Raw genomic sequence first — 27,786 nt, 5'->3', positions numbered from 1 at the left:
CCCTGCACAGTGTGTACAGCCGTTTAACCCCGTCCCCACACCGCTCACACATTCACCCCCCCGCAACATCTGACACACTGCTGCCATGCCGCGCCCACACAGTCCCGCAGCACGACGCACACAGCACACTTGCATACAGACCCCAGCACGCCCGCACAGCGGACACCCTCCCCACAAGCCCCACACACACTACCTTCCATCCCTGCACACTGAGTGCCACCGGCCCCCCTCCCCACACCGCTAATACACCGCTAATACATGCACCCCCGCCAACATCTGACACACTACAGCCACGGCGCACCCACAGAGTCCCGCAGCACACCCGCACACAGTCCCCAACACGGCCACACACAGCCTACTTTCCCCACAAGCCCAACACAAACTGTCTGCCGTCCCTGCACACTGTGTGCCGCCGTGCCCCGTCCCCAAACCTAGCCTAAAAACCACCCTCGCCAACATCACTCACACTACAGCCGCCCCTCATCCACATAGTCCCGCAGCACGGCGCCCACACACATTCCCCAGCACCACCGTACAACGCCCACCCTCCTCACAAGCCCAACATACACTGTCTTCCATGTGCCACCTGACCCCCTTCCCACACCGCTGATAAATCCACCCCCCCAACATCTAACATACTGCAGCCGCACCATAGAGTCCCGCAGCACGCCGCCCACAGCACCCCCGCATACAGACCACAGCACAACCGCACACAGCCCATCCTCCACACAAGCACAAAACACACTGTCTACCCTCCAGCCACACACAGTCCCACCGGCCCCCCTCACCACACCCAAGCTAACTCTTTCCTCCCCCCCACCACCCCCACCCTTTATTGCAGAGACTACAGATGACACATGCCCACATAGTCCCCCACCACAACTGCCCACATCCCACCCTCCCCACAAGCCCACCACAAACTGCCTCACCTTCACCCACACAGCCTCCCACCTACCCCCCTCACCACACCGCTGATAATTAACCCCCACAACCCCTACACCATCTGACACACATCCTCCCGCACCACACACTCCACAGCACAGCCGCACTGACCCAACCCTCCCTAACCATAACCCCACCTCAAACTGTATCCCCACCCCGCCACACCGCCAATACTTCTCCACCCCAACCACTACCCCTGCACCATATCACACATTGCAGCCCTCACGCAGGCACATAGTGCCGCAGTGCACCCTCCACACTACGCTCGCACACATCACACACGCCTTCCCCACAACACCAGCTCAGACTGTCTCCCAAACACCGCACACACTCTTCCACAACTCCACCTTACCACACAGCCAAAATATCACCCCCCCTCCACCATCTGACACATTGCCCCCGCCCCGCCCCCACATAGTCCAGCAGCACAACATCCACCGCACGCCCACACAGAGCGCACTACCCCTCCCCACAACCCTAGCTCAACCTGTCTCCCTACCTTGCCACACAGTTTTCCCCAAGCCCCCCTTACCACACTGCCAAGAACAACCCCCCCCCCCCTTCCCACAACCCCACCAAAAACACTCTCCCGACCACGGCACACAGTGTTCCACAAGACCCCCCTCACCACACCACCCATAACTCACCCCCACCAACACCCCTCCCCCATCTAACACATTGCAGCCGTTCCGCAAGCACATACCTCACACTGTCTCCCAACCCCCCCACATAATGTCCCGACAGCCCCCCATCACCACACCGCCAATAACTCTCCACCCCCAACCAATACCCCTGCACCATCTGACACATTGCAGCCGTCACGCAGCCACATAGTCCCGCAGCACACACTCCACACTACGGCAGCACAGAGCACACCCACCCTCCCCACAACCACACCTCACTCCCAACTACTGTTCCTCAACTGCACCTCACCACACAGCTAATAACTCAAACCCCCCCACCATCTAACACATTGCAGACACACCGCCGCAACATACTCCCGCAGCACACCATCCTCCCCATGCCCATACACACTGCACTTCTCCCCACAACCACACCTTAAACTCCCTCCCTACCGCGGAACACAGTCTTCCCTCAGCACCCCTCACCACACCTCCCATAACAATCCCCCTCACCACAACCCCAACACAGTCTCCCTACCCCCCACAGAGTGTTCCGCCACCACCTCTCAACACCCCCCTGCAAACAGAAACACTACCACAGCCCACTCCCTCACCCCCGCCTGTCTGTCTGCCGGCCCCAGCCCTCTCCCCACTCCCAACCCCCCCCCCACACACACACACACACACACAAACCATCCCCACCCACCACCATACTCCCGCACCCCCCCACGCATCTACTCATAAGCCACACACTCATAGATGCAACCCCACCAACATATGAGACATCCCACCCCCCAGCTCCTATCCCCCTATGACCATCCAGTAGCATGCCTCTCTTTTGCACACAGCTCCCCTATTACCCCACTCACCTCAGGGTGGGGGAGGAGAAGGGGGGGGGGGAGGGGGGCCCACATCCCACAGCTGCTGCCTCTTAACCCACATATACCACACACGCACACTGCTACCAACACACACGCATCCTAGACCCCCCCCCCCCACACAAAAAAAAACACTTTCACCATCTTTACACCCCCATCACCCACTCACTTTCACACCTGCCCCTATCACCATCACACCACACATACCTCCCAACTGTCTCCATTTCCACAGGACACTCCCCTTTTTTAGGGTCTGTTCTGCTGTCCCACCAGCAAATCACAATGACCTTGCCACCCACCTGCCATTCACTCCTCTGCCTTACACAGCAGCGTTGGAGCCAGAGGAGAGGGGGCATGGTAGCAGCTCACTGAGCGCTCAACATGCCCCTTCTAGGACAAACAACATACCCCACAATCTGCTCTCTCTACACCACCACAAATCCACCCCACTTTTTACAAGCCCACCTCCACTTTCACCACCAACCCCACACGCTGCCCCCGCACATATCTAAAATGTGCCTCTTCACTCCAAATACAAGTTGGGAGGTATGCCACATTTCCATACACAAATCACACACACAGCCAAAACACTTTCTTAACACACACACACACACACACACACACACACACACACACACACACACACACACACACACACACACACACACCCCTCTCCTAAACACCCCACACTCCGTAAGGACATCCCACACCCACCATAACCCCATACCTGCCAACCACACACCACAAAAAAAATCAAACAACCAGCTTCTATCCACCCCAGAAACATATACATAAAACCTTCACATATTGCCCACACCTTCCATGCACACGACCCTAACCCCCAACAAAAATAAACCCCACCACCCTCCACCAAACCATCACACATATCAACACACCACACCCATCCACACCTCCAACTCCATCCCCTTAACACCCACATGCACAACTCCCTCACACACTACACGCCTGGTCACCACCCCCAACCCTCACCCATACACCAATACATACACAGGCACCCCCCCCCCACCCTATTCCGCAAGCACCATACATCACTGCCCAACACTTTTTCAACACCCACACACACTAACACTTACAACTCCAAAATAACACTCCAGCACCCACATTCCCTTACACACCCTCCACAATCCTGCACAACACTACCCCTCTTGCACACCCACCACCCTCTCTAAACACCCCATGTAATCTGTCAAACCATAACCACAACAATTAGGCCACAACTGTACCCGTCTCACTAACAACCACCGACATGCCAACTCCTACTCCACCCCCCCCAAACTCCCATCCACACACCACAATACCCTACACAACCCACCCTATGCAGAAAACCCACACCCATGACACCTTTCAACAAACACACCCAACAACACACACATACAACTCCACCAACTACTACACCTCCTAACCCCTCAACCACCCTTCACCCCTAGCCCAACTCATACACTGCCCAGACCACATCCACCGTCCAACCTCACTCTGTCCAGCCCCACACACACACCATTTTCTATACAACCCCCACTATCTATGTACCCCTTCCACAAAATACTATACAACAAACATTATTCCATCACCGTCCACCACAATACACCATGCTATAACTACAAAACCTACTACCTACAAACTCTGACCCTCAACACGGATTATGGCTAACCATTGCAACCAATGATGCATATCAAAACAATCACACACACACACACACACACACACACACACACACACACACACACACACACACACACACACACACACTACCTCACTAAAGATATCACACATTCACATCCTCTACACAAGACAACCCCCACCACTCACTATCACTACATACACCTACTTCCACTGCACCTCTACAATCACTTACCCATCCACAAGTCCCCTTCTATAACCACACAACCACCCGCACACCCTTCACATCCATCCCTCACCACAAGCACTCACAATCTACATCTCATTCCCACACCCACACGTTAACACAACTCCACCTCACTTTTAACCACACACACAACAAAAATGCCCCTACCTCTAAAACACCCACACCTCCACCCAAACACAACACCCAAACACACTACCCCCATACCTAACACACACCTTTCTACAATAGCCCACACCTCCACCACGCCTTTCTCACAAACACAACTTTCACATTTCCCTAAACCACTCACACACAAACACAACAAAAATATAACCCTCCACCAAAAAAACACACACCACATGTAGCCTTCAACCCCCCATGATCACTCACCCCTACGGCACAATATATACACACACATGCCAACATCCACACCCCTCCCCACACCAGCACATCAACGCCCCACCACATCTTACCCTCACCTAGCAACAACCCGCTACCCCTGCCAAACACCACTCCAGCATCCACACCACCTTCACCAACTAAGCCAATCCATCACATCCACAACCACACAATAATACATACACCAATAACGGCTATTATCCACCCACATATCCCATGCTAAAACACCCCCCCATTTCCCCATAAAACACACTCACCCCTCCCCCACACATGCACTCCTCCAACAACTTTAACCAATGCAGGTTACTCACCTATCCTTCCCCCTACCCCACACCAACTATACTTTCCCCATCCACGTTCCTGCCCACTCCCCACTACACACACAATTACACACCCACTCCAAACAATAGCCTTCACCCTCCCTCCCACCAGTACCAAATCACCAACACTTTCCACACCCTCCACAATCCCTATCAGAACACATCACTCAACTAATCACATAACAACTATGTCCCTACCCCTAATCCTCCTATATTTACCCAACTACCCCACCTATGCACCCCCTCTACCATACCAAACACCCCAATCTAAATCCCACCATACACAAAACATTGCACATACACCCACGGCCACACACAGACACACATATACTCCCTCAGTCACTCACTGTACCTACATTCACTCTCAAAAATTCTCATCCTCCTCACAGGACACCCACCACCACTGACACCACATACATAGACCATTTTACACTGCACCTCTACAATACCACTATTATCCACATATACCCTTCTCTAACCAGACACCACCCACAACCTTCCCCACCATCTATCCACCCCAAACAGTCACACCCTACATTGCACTTCCACAACCACAGCCACACCTTAACACAACTCCACCTCACAAAACCACACCCCAACAATACTGCACCTGCCTCTCCAACAACAACAACAGCACCTCACAAGGCCACCCCTCAAACACAGTACCACCACATTGCCAACCACCTTTCACAAATACACCACCCCTCCTGCAACCCCTTTTCAACAACACTACTTTCTACATCTCCACACCCCACTCACCCACAAACACCACCACTCCCCACTGCACACCGCACAATACCCTACCCAACAATCACACACAACACATGGAAAACTCACCCAGCCATGACCACTCACCCCTAGGAAACAACATCTACACACACCAAAACACATCCAACCCCCCCCCCCCCCCCACAACCCCATCTCCACACCATTTCTCACTCCCCTAACACTACACCCCTACCCCTGCAACCCAGCAGTACACCAGCCACACCAACTTCACCCATCTAAATAAGCCATCACATCAAGCAAACAACATCACATACAACCCATGCCCCTGCCTATAAACCACCAACCCATCCCCCACCTACCTCCACCTATCTACCACCTCTACCATACACTGCACTCTCTGTAAACCTAACTTCCACTAACCATTTCACAATCAACACACACCATTTCCCTTACCCAGGCCCATTTACAAAGGCTCCTCTGTCAACCCTCCTACAGTACACACCATGTTCACCACACTTTCTACACCACACCTGCAAACAACCAAACAAACCACAGACCACTCTGTCCACAAAACTTCCACCGCACACAACATCTTATACACCATCCCACACCTAACACATTCATTCTCTTCTCCATAACCCAACTACTGCTTCAGTACACACCTGGACCACACTCTACCCCGCACCCATCAAAGCTGGCACCTGACAAACCCTCATCGCAACACACAATAAATACCCCCCACCAATCTACCCCATACCTAACACCCATGTAACACACATACACCAATCCCCTAACCCTCCACACACCCCTTCACAGCCTTCCCCATCCACAAAGACCATCCCCTACACACACCTCACCCCCAATACCCTCCCACATCCACCCATAGTGGCCATGTCACCCAACCACCCATGACACCTTACAACATCCTCAACCCTTCTCCTGGACCACCCACCCACAATTTCTACCATTCCTATGTCTCCTGCTCCCTACACCATCCTGCACTGCTAACCCCAAGCATACACACCCTACGACACCCATCCACAATCCTGCCTCATCATCCACCACCCACAACATCTTGCCCACCCCATTTACACCTCACAAACAACACTCTCCCTTCTACATCCTCCACACTCCACATATAAACCCTATACCAATTATCACATACATCATGGTCCCCTCACCATAACCCACAATAACCTCCACACAACCAGACCTATCAACCCCCTCTGTCATACACTTCACCCCCTTTTTAACACACCTCTACAACACTAATTTATACTACACACACTGAGCATCCCTTACTCCTAACCTAATTGCATTCTACACACAACCAACCCTCACCCACTTACACCATGTACAGCCAACATTAACAACATATCCTCCCCAACAACACTCCCATCCACAAGGTCTTTCTCCCACCACTCCTCCCACACACACACACACACACACACACACACACACACACACACACACACACACACACACACACACAACCCCTTCCGCAACCACCCCTCCCCTCTACCTAACACACACTACATCACACACTAACCCCAGTAGTGACAACCCCTGCCCACTCACTGCACCCAAAACAATGGACTTTACCAACATACACCACATTCCTTTCATAACTAACACAACAATGCACCCACCTCTGCATCCACCAGACCACCACAACTCACAAGTACATACACCTACCTAAGAAAACACATACCTACCAACCACCCCTTCTCCACATCCTTCACCATCTACCTAACACACTCCCCTACACACAACACCCACAACATAACCTCACCCATCCACCCACACACACTCTGTGGACCTCCACCACCTATACCACTAACTGACACCCTCCTAAAACACCACAAACCCAACACACCAACATTACACCAACACCACACTTTTCCCCACACCTACATCACTCACCCCAAAACCACATAATATACCGTTACCCTTACCCACCCATACACTCCCCCACCACCCTTCAACCACAAACCACTACCATCCACGCTTCCTATTGCAAATAACTCCACCCCACCAACATTACCTTAATCCTCCAACCCTATCCCTCACCTACACCCCAAACTCACATCACGTACAACCTACATCCATCCTATACAACCACCTACCCTTCCCACACCAGCATACCCTATCCTAACAATTTAATATACACTCCACCCCTTCTGACCCCTCCTCAATACCAACCCTTGCTCCCACACAAAACATATCCTAACCCCTACCAACATCTCCTTCCACCCCCCTCCCCACCCAACACCACTCTCAACATGAAAACAAAGCATTTCCACCTGGCGCAGTATTAACACACAACCATACACATTCCATTTTTACTAACACCCATCCACCACACACTACCTATAACAACATCCCTACACACTACAAGTCACTCCATCACTCACAAAACCACACTAACGCCGACACACACCTCCACCTCACTGCTACCACCCCCTTTCTATTTTAAGATAATCATCTTTTCCATGAACCCCCATGCCAACTCAAACACCTTCCCAACACCCTACGCACCTCAGACGTCCATAGACCATTCTACTTAAACAGCATACCTTCCAGACAAACCCCACACATAAACCACCCACCACTACCCCCTACACATTAACAGCAAATAACACATTCACATACCTCATACTCTCCCCTACTCACACCATGCACACTTCCACCAGCCATCACACCTCCAATACCCCTCACCTCCCCTTCAAACACAATAACCAAAACCATAGCCTCACCTAACCCCATCCACCCTCTTCCACCTAAACACTCACCCACCAGCCACAGCATCCGGTGAAAACCCACTTCACAGCTCCTTATGAAACCAGGAATTTTCAACACACGTTGACCCATTCCATAGTATATAGCTCACTGCTCCCTGTACGCACTATGGCTACACTCCTTTCTAATCCCTGTCAACACAGTCTGTACACACCCCACTAATTATACTCACCACTCTATTTATTTATAAAGACCTCTAATAACTGTGGATAACACTATCTTGCCACCCACCTGTCCTCCACCTACCACACCTTTTCCATCACCCCCAACACCAACCCCTTAACACCCACAACCACTACATACATAGCATGCCCCCCCCTCCACCAGCCAGCACTCAACCATCACAATTCCAGCACATATAACCTTGACCCCTCACCACCAACCACCTACACCTACTAATATGCACCCCCACTGCCAAACTCTGCTGACTCTGTGACCCCACCTCTCCACTACCCCTTCCTCCATCACACAAAACACCTCACTACCCCTTCCACCAACTCACCCAAACCCTACCCCACACACAACATTTACAAACTACCTTCACAGCAGCTGCTCCCAAACACAAACCACATCCACCTTATGCACACACCCATATACTGCGCACACCACCTTCAACACCATCCCTGACCACTACCACATACTACCTACTTGCAAACCAAACACCAACACCCACCTATACCACTCAACACCCACCCGTCTTCACAAACTAAACACACACAATGCACATATTAGATTCAACAGGCTACCAACTCACTTTTTCAGACTAACCAACTCTGATAGTGTGGACAATTTCCACACACCCTACTCTACAACTTGTGAGCAGTTTGTGTATAACCACCTATAGTACCTTCAACATTCACCCATTGTATGTATTACCTACTCTCCTATCTCTCTACATTATGTGTATAACCCCTGCTGATACCATGCTCCATTGTGTCTGTACGTGACCATGCTACCTGTAACCATTCTGTTTGTAATCACACTGCTACCTGTGCCCGGGGACAATACAACACAGTACACCCTGGCTACCTTGTGTTTATACACTACTCCCTTACCTCTGATCTCACTGTGTATAACCATTTTTCATCACTATACACATTTTCTATTGCACTAACCCTATAACCTGCCGTCTTTCTACTTATAAGCCACACTGCTACCAATTACCACTGTGTATACGCTTCTATGCGCACGCACGACTCAGTGTCAAACTACACCATGCCTCCTTCTGGACACTGTATACTTAATTGCAATACCTGTGGACACTGTGTGTATAGCCACCTGTACTACCAACAAATTTTCTGTAAATACGCAGCTCTGTTTCAATGCGGATGTGGTACCAGTACCCATTGACTCTTTCCCCTCCTCTGCTATCTCTAACCACAGGACTTTATAAACTTTTCTAATGGTCTTCTCAACAACATATTCCCTACTTCTTCTCACACTTCTAAACTATTTACCTTCTTCCCAACACTCTTTTCATTATATTACACTACCAATGCAGAAAAATAACACTACCACTTTGTACACCACTACGTGCCACATAACATGCCACCATTTCTACCCCTCAGCACAAAACAAAAAATAAATATTTTTCAGCACACACCCTTTCCACTTACTCCTACTACACTGCATTATGGGGGTAATTCCGAGTTGATCGTTCGCTACCAGATTTTAGCAGCATTGCACACGCTAGGCCGCCGCACTCTGAGAGTGTATCTTACCTTAGCAGAATTGCACACCAAAGATTAGCAGAATTGCAAATAGAAATTTCTTACCAGTTTCTGAGTAGCTCCAGACTTACTCCTACACTGCGATCAGCTCAGCCCATTTCGTTCCTGGTTTGACGTCACAAACACACCCTGCGTTCGGTCAGCCACTGCCCCGTTTCTCCAGCCACTCCTGCGTTTTATCCTGGCACGCCTGCCTTTTTCCGCACACTACCAGAAAACGCCCACTTTCCAGCCAGAAACACCCACTTCCTGTCAATCACACTCCGATCACTCCAACGATGGAAATTCTTCGTACGGACGTGAGTAAATCTAATAAGTTTTGTGCTAAAATACTTCGTGCATGCGCACTGCCTACCATGCGCATTTTCCTCTTCATCGCTCCGTTGCAAAAATCGGCAACTAGCAAACCACTCGGAATGACCCCCTATATCCCTAATATTGCCCATAAATGTAAACCTAAGCCACAATCATACGTCTACATACTTTACACACCTCAACATTTCTGTCCCACTTTTCCTCTACTTACACTCTTTACAACCCACTACCTATCCTTACCCATTACCCCATACTTTTAATTACTGCACCTACCATTTCCAACATACTCCAACTCTCCAACTCTTCGTAACCCTATGTTTTCCTTCCCTATCTAATAGCCTTCCTTTTCCACTACATTCTCTACTGCCCTCCCTCTCATTCATCCACAAATAACACTGTATCAGTCATCTCATTTTTACACTCACACCCACAAAACCATTCCATACACACAGTAATATAACACACACAACAACCTATAACCTCTCGACTGTAACACCTTATAACACTACTTTCCGCAATGCATCTTCCTAACATCACCTAAGCATCACAACTTTTCCAATCTTTACATTTCCTAACAGGTCAAGACTATGCTTGCAATAACAACCTGCATTTATATCACATCAGTATTATTCCCACTTCCAGTCTCCCCATAAAAACACTAACCTACTTCCATTATGTCCTCTTTCACAACCACAAATATCTTTCTCCACTCCTTCACTTTCACCTTCACTTGCTACTATCCATGTCACCCTCTGTAACCCACCTCACTGCCTTACAAGTTGTCTATGTCTATTCTCTTGCCATTTCCATACCCCTGCCAATCACCATGCTACTCCAACAATCCTACATACCATGCAGGGCCGGCCTTAGGCATAGGCAAACTAGGCAAATGCCTAGGGCATTTGGTATGCTTAGGGGCACCAGCAGGTTCTGATGATTAAAATGATATGCGGCATGCCTATATTCTGTGTGTGACTGCGGCTGTATCTGCATACGAAATGCTACGTTGCAGTGTATTCCTGGAAATCACTGTAATGTAGAATTTCATATGCAGATACAGCCACAGTCGCACACAGAATTTAAGCATGCTCCATATAATTTTAATCAGCAGAAGCTGCTTTTGCATTCTAGCCACATAGTAATGCAAATAAGATGCATTTTCATAAACAAAAGGCGCCCGACGTTAGCAGAGCTGCCAGCTGACTCATGCCAAGCATCTCCTGCAGAACTAGCGGCGGTGCTAGGGGGCACCAGCCAAAATCTTGCCTAGGGCATCATATTGGTTAGGGCCGGCTCTGATACCATGGGGTATATTTACTAACATTCGTAATTTTCGGAAAAAGGTCAAAGTTCAATCACGAATGACATCGAAAGTGTAAAACTGCAACTTTTTGAATTTATTACGCCTAATTTACTAAGCTGCCGTATTCGGATTTTTCATTTGTTCCGATGTCGATGTCATTCGTGTTTTTTTCCCGTTTTTTACGGCAGTGATTAGCAAAACACTGCCGACTTTATCACAATGAATCTCGGCCGGATCTGTGCGATCCGTGCTGGGGTTCATTTTTTTTTTTTTAAATAAACACTGTAAAACGGAGAAAAAAAATGCGTGGGGTTCCCCCTCCTAAGCATAACCAGCCTCGGGCTCTTTGAGCCGACCCTGGTTGCAGAAATATGGGGAAAAAAATGACAGGGGTTCCCCCATATTTAAGCAACCAGCATCGGGCTCTGCGCCTGGTCCTGGTTCCAAAAATACGGGGGACAAAAAGAGTAGGGGTCCCCCGTATTTCTAAAACCAGCACCGGGCTCCACTAGCTGGACAGATAATGCCACAGCCGGGGGTCACTTTTATATAGTGCCCTGCGGCCGTGGCATCAAAAATCCAACTAGTCACCCCTGGCCGGGGTACCCTGGGGGAGTGGGGACCCCTTCAATCAAGGGGTCCCCCCCCCCAGCCACCCAAGGGCCAGGGGTGAAGCCCGAGGCTGTCCCCCCCATACAATTGGCTGCGGATGGGGGGCTGATAGCCTTTTGTGAAACTGAAAAGATATTGTTTTTAGTAGCAGTACTACAAGGCCCAGCAAGCCTCCCCCGCATGCTCGTACTTGGAGAACCACAAGTACCAGCATGCGACGGAAAAACGGGCCCGCTGGTACCTGTAGTACTACTACTAAAAAAATACCCAAAAAAAGACAATACACACACACCTTGAAAGAAAAGATTTATTACATACATCCACACAAACATACATACATACTTACCTTATGTTCACACGAGGGTCGGTCCTCTTCTCCAGTAGAATCCATGGGGTACCTGTTGAATAAATTCTACTCACCAGATCCAGGGTCCCAGGCTCCTCGTAGCATCCATTTGTAATCCACGTACTTGAATAAAATAAAAAAACGGAAAGCCGAGCCACGCACTGAAAGGGGACCCATGTTTGCACATGGGCCCCCTTTCCCCGAATGCCAGAAACCCACTCTGACTGATGTCTAAGTGGGTTTCTTCAGCCAATCAGGGAGCGCCACGTTGTAGCACCCTCCTGATCGGCTGTGTGCTCCTGTACTGTCTGACAGGCGGCACACGGCAGTGTTACAATGTAGCGCCTATGCGCTCCATTGTAACCAATGGTGGGAACTTTGTGGTCAGCGGTGAGGTCACTTTCGGTCAACCGCTGACTACAAAGTTCCCACCATTGGTTACAATGGAGCGCATAGGCGCTACATTGTAACACTGCCGTGTGCCGCCTGTCAGACAGTACAGGAGCACACAGCCGATCAGGAGGGTGCTACAACGTGGCGCTCCCTGATTGGCTGAAGAAACCCACTTAGACATCAGTCAGAGTGGGTTTCTGGCATTCGGGGAAAGGGGGCCCATGTGCAAACATGGGTCCCCTTTCAGTGCGTGGCTCGGCTTTCCGTTTTTTAATGTTATTCAAGTACGTGGATTACAAAAGGATTATCCGAGGAGCCTGGGACCCTGGATCTGGTGAGTAGAATTTATTCAACAGGTACCCCATGGATTCTACTGGAGAAGAGGACCGACCCTCGTGTGAACATGAGGTAAGTATGTATGTATGTTTGTGTGGATGTATGTAATAAATCTTTACTTTCAAGGTGTGTGTGTCTTGTCTTTTTTTGGGTATTTTTTTAGTAGTAGTACTACAGGTACCAGCGGGCCCGTTTTTCCGTCGCATGCTGGTACTTGTGGTTCTCCAAGTACCAGCATGCGGGGGAGGCTTGCTGGGCCTTGTAGTACTGCTACTAAAAACAATATCTTTTCATTTTCACAAAAGGCTATCAGCCCCCCATCCGCAGCCAATTGGATGGGGGGGACAGCCTCGGGCTTCACCCCTGGCCCTTGGGTGGCTGGGGGGGGGGACCCCTTGATTGAAGGGGTCCCCACTCCCCCAGGGTACCCCGGCCAGGGGTGACTAGTTGGATTTTTGATGCCACGGCCGCAGGGCACTATATAAAAGTGACCCCCGGCTGTGGCATTATCTGTCCAGCTAGTGGAGCCCGGTGCTGGTTTTAGAAATACGGGGGACCCCTACTCTTTTTGTCCCCCGTATTTTTGGAACCAGGACCAGGCGCAGAGCCCGATGCTGGTTGCTTAAATATGGGGGAACCCCTGTCAATTTTTTCCCCATATTTCTGCAACCAGGATCGGCTCAAAGAGCCCGAGGCTGGTTATGCTTAGGAGGGGGGACCCCACGCAATTTTTTTTAAGAAAATAACCACTTTCCCACCCCTTCCCACTGATATACATGCACGGATCTCATGGATCCCTGCATGCCTATACAATCACGGATTAAAAAAGCAGGTCTGTTTTTTTTTAGCACTTTTTTACGAGTTGTAATTTTTCACGGCAGTGTTTTTTTTTTTTCGCTTTGCACTTCTTAGTAAATTACCGAGATTCATACTTAAACAGCCGCGTTTTGACCGATAGTGTATTCATTCGTATTTTTTTGGTTGGACTTCCAAAAAATTACGAATGCCCTCATCACTGCCGTGATTATTGCTTAGTAAATTACCGAGATGACACTTTGATGAAAAAACGGCATCTCGGTCAAAATCGGGACCTTAGTAAATATACCCCCATGTCTCTGCACCTTCCTTAATTCTTCACACTGTACTAATATCTACTACCAAGTAAATTGTGTGTATCCCTCTATTGTCTACATTTCCCCTTCGACTCCCCATTACCAAGCAGTTCACACAAAAAAACTACATCCAAAACACTCTCCTTCACACACATCTAAGCCCCCACAAATCTTTTTCACCACTAACATTTTTATGTACTCAACACTAGATTACTATGGATGTAGATGAGGATCCCGTATTACGAAAAAAACGCAAAAACAAAGAACGCCAGGCAAGATGGCTAGCTAAACAAAGCCAAGCCTCGTGCAGTGCCATTTTAGCCAATAAAGCACTATCTCGCCAAAAAATACATAATCTTCAAACAGTGGAACAAGCAACAACACGTCGACAAACCAAAAGCTGCATCTCAACGAGCCAGAGTACTAATCCAGACATTGGAGACCACTACACTCCAAAGAGCTAGACATGCAAACTCTCAACGCCTTCAGCGTCACAAACAAACTTCAATACAGGCTCAGTCACTTCGGACTAAAGATGCACTACATCACAAAAGAAGACTCCAAGACAAAACTTTAGAAACAGCCACTTTACGCCGCAATGCACATGCACATGATCAGCAGCGTAGCCGCACTCGCCAAACTATACCCACAACTACACCAACACCTTTAACACATTCTGAACTCCATTTACACGCTCCGCAGTTAAACACTCCCATTATACATTATCAAAACATTACGTTACAACACCATCAGGTCACCCCACACACTTGTGGACCTTTTAACGTCATGTGCCACTTCTGTGGAGCTCACAATTTTCTAAGCGAACGCCCATCTGATGGGAAATTTACAAGCTGTTGCCAAAAAGGGAAAGTGAAGTTGCCAAAGCCAAAAGACATCAATGACGTTGATTTACAGTATCCACATTTTCTATGTCAATTACTGTCTGACATAGCTAACCCCAATCGCATTCATTTTCGTGACAACATACGCTCTTACAACAGTGCTGTTTCCTTTGCTTCAATGGGAGCTACAATTGTTACTTTACCAGGAAAAGGCCCTTACGTTTTCAAAGTACACGGACAGCCATATCATCGCACTTCACACCTACAGCCCATCAACAATCAAGCTCCACAATTTGCACAGCTATATGTTATAGACAGCACACAAGCTGCCAACTTTCGTGAAGAACATGCCGCTAATGATGACTGTCGACCAGAAATCATGGGCCAAATTGATAGATTCTTTCGCAAACACAATCGCCTTGCACATAGCTACCAGCTCATTAGTAACATTCATAAACACCACCTGCTACTTGCAGCTCAAACAGGAGAACAAGTTCCAGTCGTTAGCATGGCCCTCAGACGTGATCGCCACTCTGATTACAGACGATACAACACTCCCACATCCAACGAAGTTGCCATGATCTTTGTCAACGAAGATGGGAACCACCTTTCCAAAGAGACATAAGAATATATCCTAAGAATCCTGAAGATCCAAACCAGCCATTCATTAACCTTAACATTCTTAGCCCAAACATGGATCCTATGACATATGCACTTTTTTTCCCTTATGGGGAACCTGGATGGCAACCGAATTGGCAATGTCATTCTTACAGTGGAGCACAACTCAATCAAGTTCGCAACTATGTTAGCATGTTGCAATACAAAGCCGCTTTAACAGCTATTCGAGATGAATTCAGCCCCATAATGTCAGGAGGCAAATTAACACAACAGTGCTTAGTCGATTCCTATCTTCAGGTTTAGGCAAATCGATTAAACTACATTCGCCACAATCAAAAACGATTATGTGCAGAACAGTATCAAGGTCTAGCTGACCACCTTGCAAACATCGCAGACTATAATAACATACCACCTGGTGTTCCCATTATTCTACCATCAAGCTTTGAGGGATCCCCAAGACATATGCGTGAACGTTGCTGTGACGCTATGTCTATTTTCTCTAAATGGGGAGCACCAGATGTTTTCATAACTTTCACTGCTAATCCAACATGGACGGAAATAATAGACAACTTAAAACCAGGCGAACAAACTTCTGATAGACCTGACTTAGTTGCACGCATCTTCAAAATCAAACTTGATGCACTTATGGATGACCTCACCAAGCATTGCCTTTTTGGACAAACAAAATCCTTTGTCTATACTATAGAGTTTCAGAAAAGAGGCCTTCCACACGCTCACATACTGCTTGCACTAAGAGCTGAAGATAAATTTACCACTGCAGAAAGAATTGATAAATTTGTTTCGGCAGAAATACCACATGTGCAAACTCCAATTTTAAGACAAATCATTACCCGCTGTATGCTACATGGTCCATACGGCACATCTAATCCACGAGCACCCTGCATGAAAGATGGCAAATGTACCAAGCAATTTCCAAAAGATTTCAATGAAAACACCATCATACACCGTCATACATATCCTGTGTACCAACGTCGATCTCAACCAATTGTTGAAGTTCGAGGCGTACTTATGTCCAACCAAAATGTTGTACCATACAATCCATACTTAGCCCTAAAGTACAATGCACACATAAATGTGGAAGTTTGCACATCCCTTTACGCTATTAAGTACATCTACAAGTAAATTTTTAAGGGTTTGGATTGTGCTAATGTGGTCATAAATCCAAATGGTCAGCCAGAGCAGCAGTACAATGAAATACAACATTTTATTGACTGTCGCTATGTAAGCCCTCCAGAAGCTATTTGGCGATTACGAGAATATGTCATGCACAAACGATCACACGCTGTAATAAGACTTCCAGTACATCTACCTCACCAGCAAACAATCATCTTTGAACACGGACATGAGGAAGAAGCCCTCCTTGCAGCCCAAACTGGCAAAACTAAACTTGAATCCTGGTTTGACCTCAATGCACATGACCCCCATGCACAACAATGGCTGTACATTCCACATTACTACGTTTATACACATGGACTTTGGCAAAAAAGAAAACGAGGAGGTGATAAAATTGTGGCAAGAATGTACTGTATACCGTCAGTCTCAAAAATGAAGAACGCTTCTACCTACGCATGTTACTTCTGCATGTTCCCGGTGCAATCAGTTTTCAATCATTGCGCACAGTCAATAATGTCGAATATGAAACTTTTAAAGCCGCTGCTTTTGCTCGCGGACTACTTGCATCCGATGACGAATGGCATCACTGCTTAACAGATGGAGGCACCTACCTTATGCCTAAACAGTTAAGGGAAATGTTCTCATACATCTGCTGCTTTTGTCAGCCAACGCAACCACTACAATTGTGGGAAGATCACCTACTGGATCTTACTCTTGACTTTATGCAACACAATTCTGCAAACATTGCACAAAACAAAGCATTACACCAAATTAACACTATTCTAAAACAACATGGATTTTCATGTACAGTGCTTGTTTTGCCTATTTTACAGGGCCAGCCACCACCTGAAGACCTCTATAATCTCACTGAAGAGTCACAGGAAGCTCAGAAACGCCTTGCAATGCTCAACCCCCAACAGTTACATGCTTTCAACACAATTATCATGGCAGTGGATAACAGTCATTTTACCAACCACCAATTTTATCTGGATGGGCCTGGGGGATCCGGAAAAACCTACCTCTACACCACACTCATAGCATACATACGAGGAAAGGGGAACACAGTACTGCCATTTGCAACCTCTGGAATTGCCGCTACCTTACTCAAAGGAGGATGCACTGTTCACAGCGGATTCAAACTTCCTGTACCACTGCTTGATACCTCCGTTTCTTCCCTGCGCCTAACTTCACCGGAAGCACAAATCTTACGTCAAGCAACCCTCATCATTATTGATGAAATTACTATGCTCCCAAAACATGGACTACGCTGTATTGACACACTCCTACGTGACATCATGAACATAAACACACCATTTGGCAACAAAGTTATCGTCTTGGGGGGGAGGGGGGGATTTCCGACAAACACTTCCAGTTGTTCCACGAGGCACCCAAAGTGATATTCTTGAATGCTGCATTAAAGCAAGCCACCTGTGGAAACATTTCGCTCAACTCACTCTTACAACCAACATGCGCACAGAGGGAGACGAGGAACACAATCCATGGCTTCTACACGTTGGAATGGGAACCCTCCCACCAAACCCCAATTTCAACGACAATACCACCATTCAAGTCCCACAACATATGTGTTATGCACACCAGTGCCTGCAGGAAAGTACTGGTGTCAGGACTGTTATGCACTCCAGTGCCTGCAGGAATGTACTGGTGTTTGAACTGTTATGCAAAACAAATGGACTTACAGACAGACTGGGGAATATGACATAACGTACACAGAAGGTGATAGGGTAACAAAATACACACAAAGTGAACAGAGAAGCCCAGAGGCTAAGGAACTGGGTATCTCCCTTGTATTAGAACTGCTCAGATGAGAAAAGCAAGATGTTGTGTTTTAATACGTAGAGAACCCGAAATGCTGTTGCTAAGGGCAACAGCAAAACCCTAAAGGGTTACCAACGGGTGTGGCAGTAAACTCCTTGGTCAGAGATGGAATGATAGACACAAGGAGAGTCTCCACAATCCTAATTCTCACTTGCAGTGCACAGGTTCAGCTTACTGCCACTAAACTGACCCCTGACACCTAGCAAAGTGAGACAGGATTAGACAGGCAAATCTTAGAATACAGCCGCAAACTTGCTAAGTTCACAGAGTAGTAACAGAACCCCAGCAAGCTAAACGACTGACTCCAGTCTTACTGCTAGGTCTGGATTGGCAGAGTGTAATACCAAATCCCCAGGCCTATTTGCAGTAAGCAACAAACAAATACAAAGCTACACAGTACTGGCTAACTTTCAGAAACTGACTAACCAACAAAGATTCAGCAGCATCTGCTTACCCTGAGAAGAGGCCTTATAAAGTAGGTGCTGTCCACGCCCCACTCAGACCTCACAGACTGTGAGCACAAAAACCAGCACCGGATCCCCTGCCATGCACAGAGCCTATAACCACTGCACAGCAAAAGACCCGAACCGGAGTATCAGCTGCGCTCAGGTCACTCCGCTAGCACTTGTCTCCCGGTTGCCATGACGACGTGGCAGCACAGGGCAGGAGACCCTAACAATATGGTCACCCAGGACGATCTTATAGAAACTATTTTTCATAATCTACACGACATGTCGGAGGATGACCTTGCAAAACGAGACATTCTTGCACCCACAAATGCACACACACTCGACATGAACCGAAAAATAATTGATTTAATGACTGGCAATGTTATGCCACCATTTATTACAGCGCAGACTCTGTGGACACAGAAGATCCAAACGACACTTTGACCTTCCCTCTTGAATTTCTACACAACCAAACACCCTCAGGAATGCCTCCACATGTCCTGCTATTAAAAAAAGGAGTCATTATAATGCTTTTACGCAACCTTAACCCACAAAAGGGATTGTGTAACGGCACACGATTAATCGTGGAACACCTGGCACACCACTTCATACAGTGCAGAATTCTTTCCCAGTGCAACCACGGGGACGTTGTCTTTATTCCACGCATTGATTTAGCTCCAAATGACACTACATTACCATTTATCCTACGCCGTAGACCGTTTCCTATCATTCCAGCATACGCTATAACCATCAACAAATCACAAGGACAAACTTTTGATCACGTTGGAATTTTTCTTCAAACATCCGTCTTCTCACATGGCCAACTGTACGTTGCATTATCACGCTCTCGCAATGCACATCACGTCAAAGTACACATTACACCTACAGAACAACAAGGACAACTCCTTGGTGGAGACCAACAATTTACTAAAAATGTCGTTTTCAAACAAATTTTTCACATTTAAAACATCTCTTCACATACTTTACTTACCCAACCATGTTCACTATACATGTCATTTCCTTCCACATTCTGTACACCCTCCCCTGCAGACACCCACTCACAATACCCTGAACCCCATTCACCATGACATTTCCTTTTGTCATACTACATCTATCCACGACTAAACCTCCTATTCCACCAATACTAACTATACTACTACTATTCTACACCTTAACTTTTCCGGGGAGATTACGGGGGCATAGCCCCTTACGACGGTGTGAAGAGCGCCCGTAGGGCGCAATGAATCACCTAGTATATATATATATATATATATATATATATATATATATATATATAAAAATATATGATCCATATAGTGGGCGGCACTCAAAGACTTTGCAAACAAATAGGTGAACAAGCCCCTCAGGGCAAACTTTTAATGTAACGTTTCGGGGGTATTCTCCCCTTCCTCAGACAACAAAAATCAACCAAACAGTGCAATAAATAGATAAAGTAAAACCCCTTTCACATCGCACTGAAAACCCGGTATCGACACGGCATATTGCCGTGTCGAAACGGGTCCGTGTGCGATGTGAAAGGTCCTCAAAGGAAATAGCGGGTCGCCTGACCCGGTAATTCAACCCGGTAAAAAAGAAGGGTTCACTTCTTACCAGGTTGATTACCGGGTCAGGCGCAGTGTGAATGGGATCCGTTCCGATGCGAATCGGCTCCCATTCACAGCATAGGCAGAGGCGGCGCAGGAGATGAGCTCATCTCCCAGCGCCGCCTCCACCCCCGCACCTGCTGCTGCTGCTCCGCTGCTATGGCAACCGACCAGGTATATTGCCGGGTCGGAAAGCCAGCAGAGGAGCGCAAATGCCGGATCCCACCCAGTAAGTACACGTTTGTCTTACCGGGTAGGATCCTGCATTAGCGATCTGAATGCGGTATTATTGACATCTTACCCTCCCCTCTCCGGTGTGTCACCAGGAGTTCACGGACGCCGTCCTGCAGTGGCGCTTCCGGCCTCAGGTCTCCCATCGCGCCGGAAGTGACGTCACCCGCTCGGCCTGGTCGCAATTATTGTGTCATAGACTGTGCTTCTATAGTGAACAACCTGTATTATGTCCCTTCTTCCCAGGGACTGGTGAACCTGTGATAAATAAAACAATTAATTGACTCCTTGTCCTTTACTTAATCTAATCTGTATAAAGGAAAGCTATAATTCTATAAGGTATTACTGCCCTCTGGTGGCCAAAAATCAAATTTAAATTTAAAAATGGACCTGTGGAATTCTATATTTTATAATGTTGCTGGAATTATCTAAACACTACCTTCATAATAAAAATTACTACCTTGATTATAATGAACATGAAGTGCTCACTTGAGCATCTTAATGTTTGTGAATTAATTTTTTTGCACAGGTATCTGAACGATTTTTTACGTAAGTGTCTGTGAATGTTTTTATGATATATGCAATGTTTGGCACTGTTTTATTATTTTGTGGATGTGCACTCTGCTTATTTTACACACTGTTTACTCCACAGTGTGTAACCATGGCGACCGGGGCCGGGCCGAGCGGGTGATGTCACTTCCGGCGCGACGGGAGACCTGAGGCCGGAAGCGCCACTGCAGGACGGCGTCCGTGAACGCCTGGTGACACACTGGAGAGGGGAGGGTAAGAGGTAAATTACTTTATTTATTGCACTGTTTGGTTGATTTTTGTTGTCTGAGGAAGGGGAGAATACCCCGAAACGTTACATTAAAAGTTTGCCCTGCGGGGCTTGTTCACCTATTTGTTTGCAAAGTCTTTGAGTGCCGCCCACTATATGGATCATATAAAGCAGTGACGAAAAGCTCTGAGGGAAAGGCACCTGAGCAGGACAAACGTAAGTCCGGAGTGCCGGGGTTTATTCTGGTCTCGATATATAGATATATCTATCTATTTATTTATTTATTTATTTATTTATTATTTATTAGCAGTTTCTTATATAGCGCAGCATATTCCGTTGCGCTTTACAATTAGAACAACAATTATAGAACAAAACTGGGCAAAGACAGACAGACAGACAGACAGACAGAGGTAGGAAGGCCCTGCTCGCAAGCTTACAATCTATAGGGAAATAGGCATTGATACACAAGGATAGATGCTACCTGTCACATAATGGTTCCCCAGGTTGCTAGGTTCTTATATGATATGATCACCCAGCAATGTTGGAAGACAAAATGTGAGTTTATGTGGACTGTACAGAGGGGATGTAACTTGATAGGGAAGCTGTGAAGGTTATGTGTGTGGGTCTGAAATTTGGTAGGCTTGTCTGAAGAGATGAGTTTTCAGAGAACGTTTAAAGGTTTGGAGACTAGAGGAGAGTCTTATTGTGCGTGGGAGTGCATTCCACAGAGTGGGTGAAGCCCGGGTAAAGTCCTGTAATTTTGAGTGGGAACAGGTAATACATGTGGATGAGAGACGCAGATCTTGTGCAGAGCGGAGAGGTCTGGTAGGGAGATATTTTGAGATGAGTGAGGAGATGTATGATGGTGCAGTTTGGTTAATAGCCTTGTATGTAAGTAAAAGTATTTTATATTTGACACGGTAGAATACCGGTAACCAATGGAGGGACTGACAGAGCGGATCAGCAGATGAAGAACGTCTGGCGAGGAAGATTAGCCTCGCAGCTGCATTTAAAATGGATTGAAGTGGTGATAGCCTATGTTTGGGAAGACCAGTAAGGAGACTATTACAATAATCAATGCGGGAGATGATGAGTGCATGGATTAGAGTTTTTGCAGTGTCTTGTGTAAGATAAGGGCGTATTTTGGATATGTTTTTAAGGTGCATGTAACATGATTTAGAGACAGATTGAATGTGTGGAACAAAGGACAGTTCAGAGTCAAGGGTGACACCTAGGCAACGAACTTGTGGGGTGGGGTGGATAGTTGCATTGTCAACAGTTATAGAGATATCAGGTTGGTAACTACTCTTAGCTGGTGGGAAAATAATTAATTCGGTTTTGGAAATGTTGAGTTTGAGGTGGCGAGATGACATCCAAGATGAAATGGCAGACAGGCATCCAGTGACACGAGCCAATACTGGTGGTGACAAATCTGGGGAGGATAGGTAGATTTGAGTATCATCAGCATACAAATAATACTGAAATCCAAAGGAGCTGATTAGTTTACCAAGAGAGGAGGTATAGATTGAGAAAAGCAGAGGACCTAAGACTGAGCCTTGCGGTACTCCAACTGATAGAGGTAGAGAAGAGGAGGTAGAATCAGAGAAGTGAACACTGAAAGAGCGATTAGATAGGTAGGATGAGAACCAAGAAAGGGCTGTGTCCTGAAGACCTAGGGATTGTAGTGTTTGTATGAGAAGAGAGTGGTCAACAGTGTCAAAAGCAGCAGAGAGATCTAGAAGAATAAGTAGTGTGTAATGGCCTTTTGATCTAGCAGTGACTAGATCATTCACTACTTTGGTCAGTGCCGTCTCTGTGGAGTGTTGGGCACGAAATCCTGACTGAAGTGGGCCCTGTAGGCTGTGCGAGTTAAGAAAGTGTGTAAGGCGAGTGTAGGCAAGCCTCTCAAGTAGCTTGGAGGGACTGGGTAGCTGAGAAATGGGACGGTAGTTAGAGAGTGTGTTTGGGTCAGAGTTGTGTTTTTTTAGAATGGGAGTAATGACTGCATGTTTAAACAGAGAGGGAAAGATACCAGTAGAGAGAGAGAGATTACAGATTTTAGTTAAGGTTGGGATAAGCACAGGAGACAAAGTTTTACTGACCTGTGAGGGTATAGGATCAAGAGGAGAGGTAGTGGTATCTATCTGGATGGGCACCCCAGACGTGGTATACACGCTGCCTGCGTGCCCTTGGTAAATCATGTACAGCTTTGCAGACCCCCCCCCCCCCCCTAGCAGCAGGGAGAATCATCCACGGCACTGCAGGACTTGTAGATTTATATAAATTTAATGCAACGTTTTGGGACCCAGAGTTCCGTCGTCAGGATACAACAGATATTTATCTGTTGTAGCCTGATGACGGGACTCTGGGTCCCGAAACGTTGCATTAAATTTATATCAATCTACAAGTCCTGCAGTGCCATGGATGATTTTCCCTGCTGCTGGGGGGGGGGGTCAGCGAAGCTATTTTATATATATATATATATATATATATATATATATAAAATATGATATAAAAAAAATGGCGCCCAGGGATTATAAGTACCCTTATATAAGAAGACTATTACAATAATCATATCTAATAAGATGTAAGGCTTATAGAAACCAATTCAAGCCCAGGTGTTCATTTAACCCCTTAGGGCTAAGTGTGTCTAATCTAAATATCCACTCAGACTCACGCTGAAGTAATTTGAGTGATCTATTGCCCCCCCGGATCATTGGGGGTATATGATCAATCATACGGTATCTTAGGGTGCTTAAAGGATGTCTTGCCATAAAGAAATGACGGGCCACGGGCTGTTCACTGCCCCCTTTGTTAATGGCTGCCTTAATAGCACTACGGTGCGCAGCCATACGTTCTTTAAAGGCTCTTTCCGTTACATATATGTGATCCTATAAGGGCTTGTTTTATGGCATTATAATCTCTAGCTTCTTCCATAGCCTTATGTATGGCTAAATTGCTGCTATGTCTCCAGTTTAAAAGTTGAAAAGTATATATCTTTTAATCATTATTAAATCCAATAGAATGTCTTATAACTTGCAAAACAGGGAGACTTGTAAATTGTGTGCAGCTTAAGACTTGCATTATGTATTGTATATCATTTTTTAGTACACTGGGTGGTGACCTATGGACCGGCCCGTCCGTGTGAGGCGTGTCTGGGAAATTACGTCACTGTTGATGAGACCGGGTGCGCCGAACAGCCTGGCGTCCGGCGATTGGCGTTCTGGTGATGGGAGCACTTATTTAGGTAAGATTTTTATTATGTATGTGTTTGTCTGATGAAAGTGCCGATATAATAAAAGAAGGGGGCACTGAAACGTTACCCTATATGCCGATATAAGAGTTGTATACTTTGTACCCAGGAGTGCCGCACGTGGAGACCATTTCTATATATATATATATATATATATATATATATATATATATAAAATATGATATAAAAAAAATGGCGCCCAGGGATTAAAAGTACCCTTATATATAGACTGTTCCTTTACAGGTTTCACAATCAATGTTTGTACAGGTTTTTTTTTTTTTTTATAAAAACGTATAACGGACTGTTCTTTTCATAAAAATGTATTAAAACAATTATACAGAAGCATATGTGTCCATCATTATTACATAGACATTAAGATGTAATTTCTTCTACAAAGATCCATCAATGGGATATAGAGGAATGTAGGCAACTTTCTGTTGTGTCCTTATTCTTCCTCATTAAATATTCGGAGATAACATCAACAAGAAATATGGTAACCCAACGCGTTTCGTCTAGGAACTAGACTTCATCAGGGGTGTGTCTAGAAGTTATAGAACAACTGTTCAATACATTATAAAAATACATAAAAAATACGAACAGTCCGAAAGAACAAGGATGGGTAAGACAAGAAAAAAAACAAAACATGGAATGAACAATTGACAGTCTTACATGATTAATATAGACCTTGAAAAATTATTAATAATTGTGGTCCACCGGAAATACTATTGAACGTTAGACATACCTTAGATAGCAGTGTCTATCCAATAGAGTAACAAGCCTAGACCGTTGGCCGAATTGGTTCATACGGGGGCTTCAAAACATCAATGAGGCGTAAAATAAAAACATGGATTCAGCCTAATAAGGAATATAATAGGTTCTTAAAGGGATCATGTATCTAAATTTCGTTAAACAATAGAGGTTGAATAATGCACCACATACCTTGTGGATCAGGTAATTCAAATTTCATTGAGCTCAAAATAGAAGCATTCATATGAAAGAAAGGATCAGCACCTTCATGCACACAGGGAAGACCTAATGAGTTAATTATCATTAATTAGTATCTAACCTTATCATAATAGAAAATATATATAAGAAAGGGGTCTGATCTCAGAAACCTCTCATTTTATGGTTCACTTGTGTATGAAACACCTTCATGTCAGAGATATTAAGGCTAATCTGACAACTGGACTATTTTATAGAGGGTTACTATTAGCCCATCATATATCAGGTACCCTGACCTTGATTCAAAACAGGCATATGTTACCTCTGGTCTAATTTTTCTATCATTTAGATTAATTGGAAGTATATGATTAATTACTTCTATATAGAGCACACATGCTGGTGTGTCTACACCTTATCAGTAAAGTCTCCATCCCATGACGCAGTTAGTATATTATCATTAAGATTCCACATACTCAATATACAATGATCATAACATACCTCAAAGGTCAAATAAAGGTGAAAAAAAGAAGAATTTACTCACCGGTAATTCTATTTCTCGTAGTCCGTAGTGGATGCTGGGAACTCCGTAAGGACCATGGGGAACAGCGGGCTCCGAAGGAGGCTGGGCACTCTAGAAAGATCTTAGACTACCTGGTGTGCACTGGCTCCTCCCACTATGACCCTCCTCCAAGCCTCAGTTAGGTACTGTGCCCGAACGAGCGTACACAATAAGGAAGGATTTTGAATCCCGGGTAAGACTCATACCAGCCACACCAATCACACCGTACAACTCGTGATATGAAACACAGTTAACAGTATGAAACAATAGAGCCTCTCAACAGATGGCTCAACAATAACCCGATTTAGTTAACAATAACTATGTACAAGTATTGCAGATAAACCGCACTTGGGATGGGCGCCCAGCATCCACTACGGACTACGAGAAATAGAATTACCGGTGAGTAAATTCTTATTTTCTCTAACGTCCTAGTGGATGCTGGGAACTCCGTAAGGACCATGGGGATTATACCAAAGCTCCCAAACGGGCGGGAGAGTGCGGATGACTCTGCAGCACTGAATGAGAGAACTCCAGGTCCTCCTCAGCCAGGGTATCAAATTTGTAGAATTTTGCAAACGTGTTTGCCCCTGACCAAGTAGCTGCTCGGCAAAGTTGTAAAGCCGAGACCCCTCGGGCAGCCGCCCAAGATGAGCCCACCTTCCTTGTGGAATGGGCATTGACAGATTTTGGCTGTGGCAGGCCTGCCACAGTATGTGCAAGCTGAATTGTACTACAAATCCAACGAGCAATAGTCTGCTTAGAAGCAGGAGCACCCAGCTTGTTAGGTGCATATAGGATAAACAGCGAGTCAGATTTTCTGACTCTAGCCGTTCTGGAAA

General features: G+C 46.4%; 1 pseudogene; it reads left to right on the top strand.

Annotated features, from left to right (window-relative positions):
- Nucleotides 1-16,236: 16,236 nt before the first annotated feature.
- Nucleotides 16,237-17,889, top strand: LOC134979973 (uncharacterized; annotated as a pseudogene).
- Nucleotides 17,890-27,786: the final 9,897 nt, after the last annotated feature.

This window comes from Pseudophryne corroboree, chromosome 12 (genome assembly GCF_028390025.1).
Source record: "Pseudophryne corroboree isolate aPseCor3 chromosome 12, aPseCor3.hap2, whole genome shotgun sequence".
In the NCBI taxonomy this organism is placed as follows: domain Eukaryota; kingdom Metazoa; phylum Chordata; class Amphibia; order Anura; family Myobatrachidae; genus Pseudophryne; species Pseudophryne corroboree.
The sequence above is the reverse complement of the archived record's forward strand: the minus strand, read 5'-3'. Positions and strand labels throughout refer to the sequence as shown.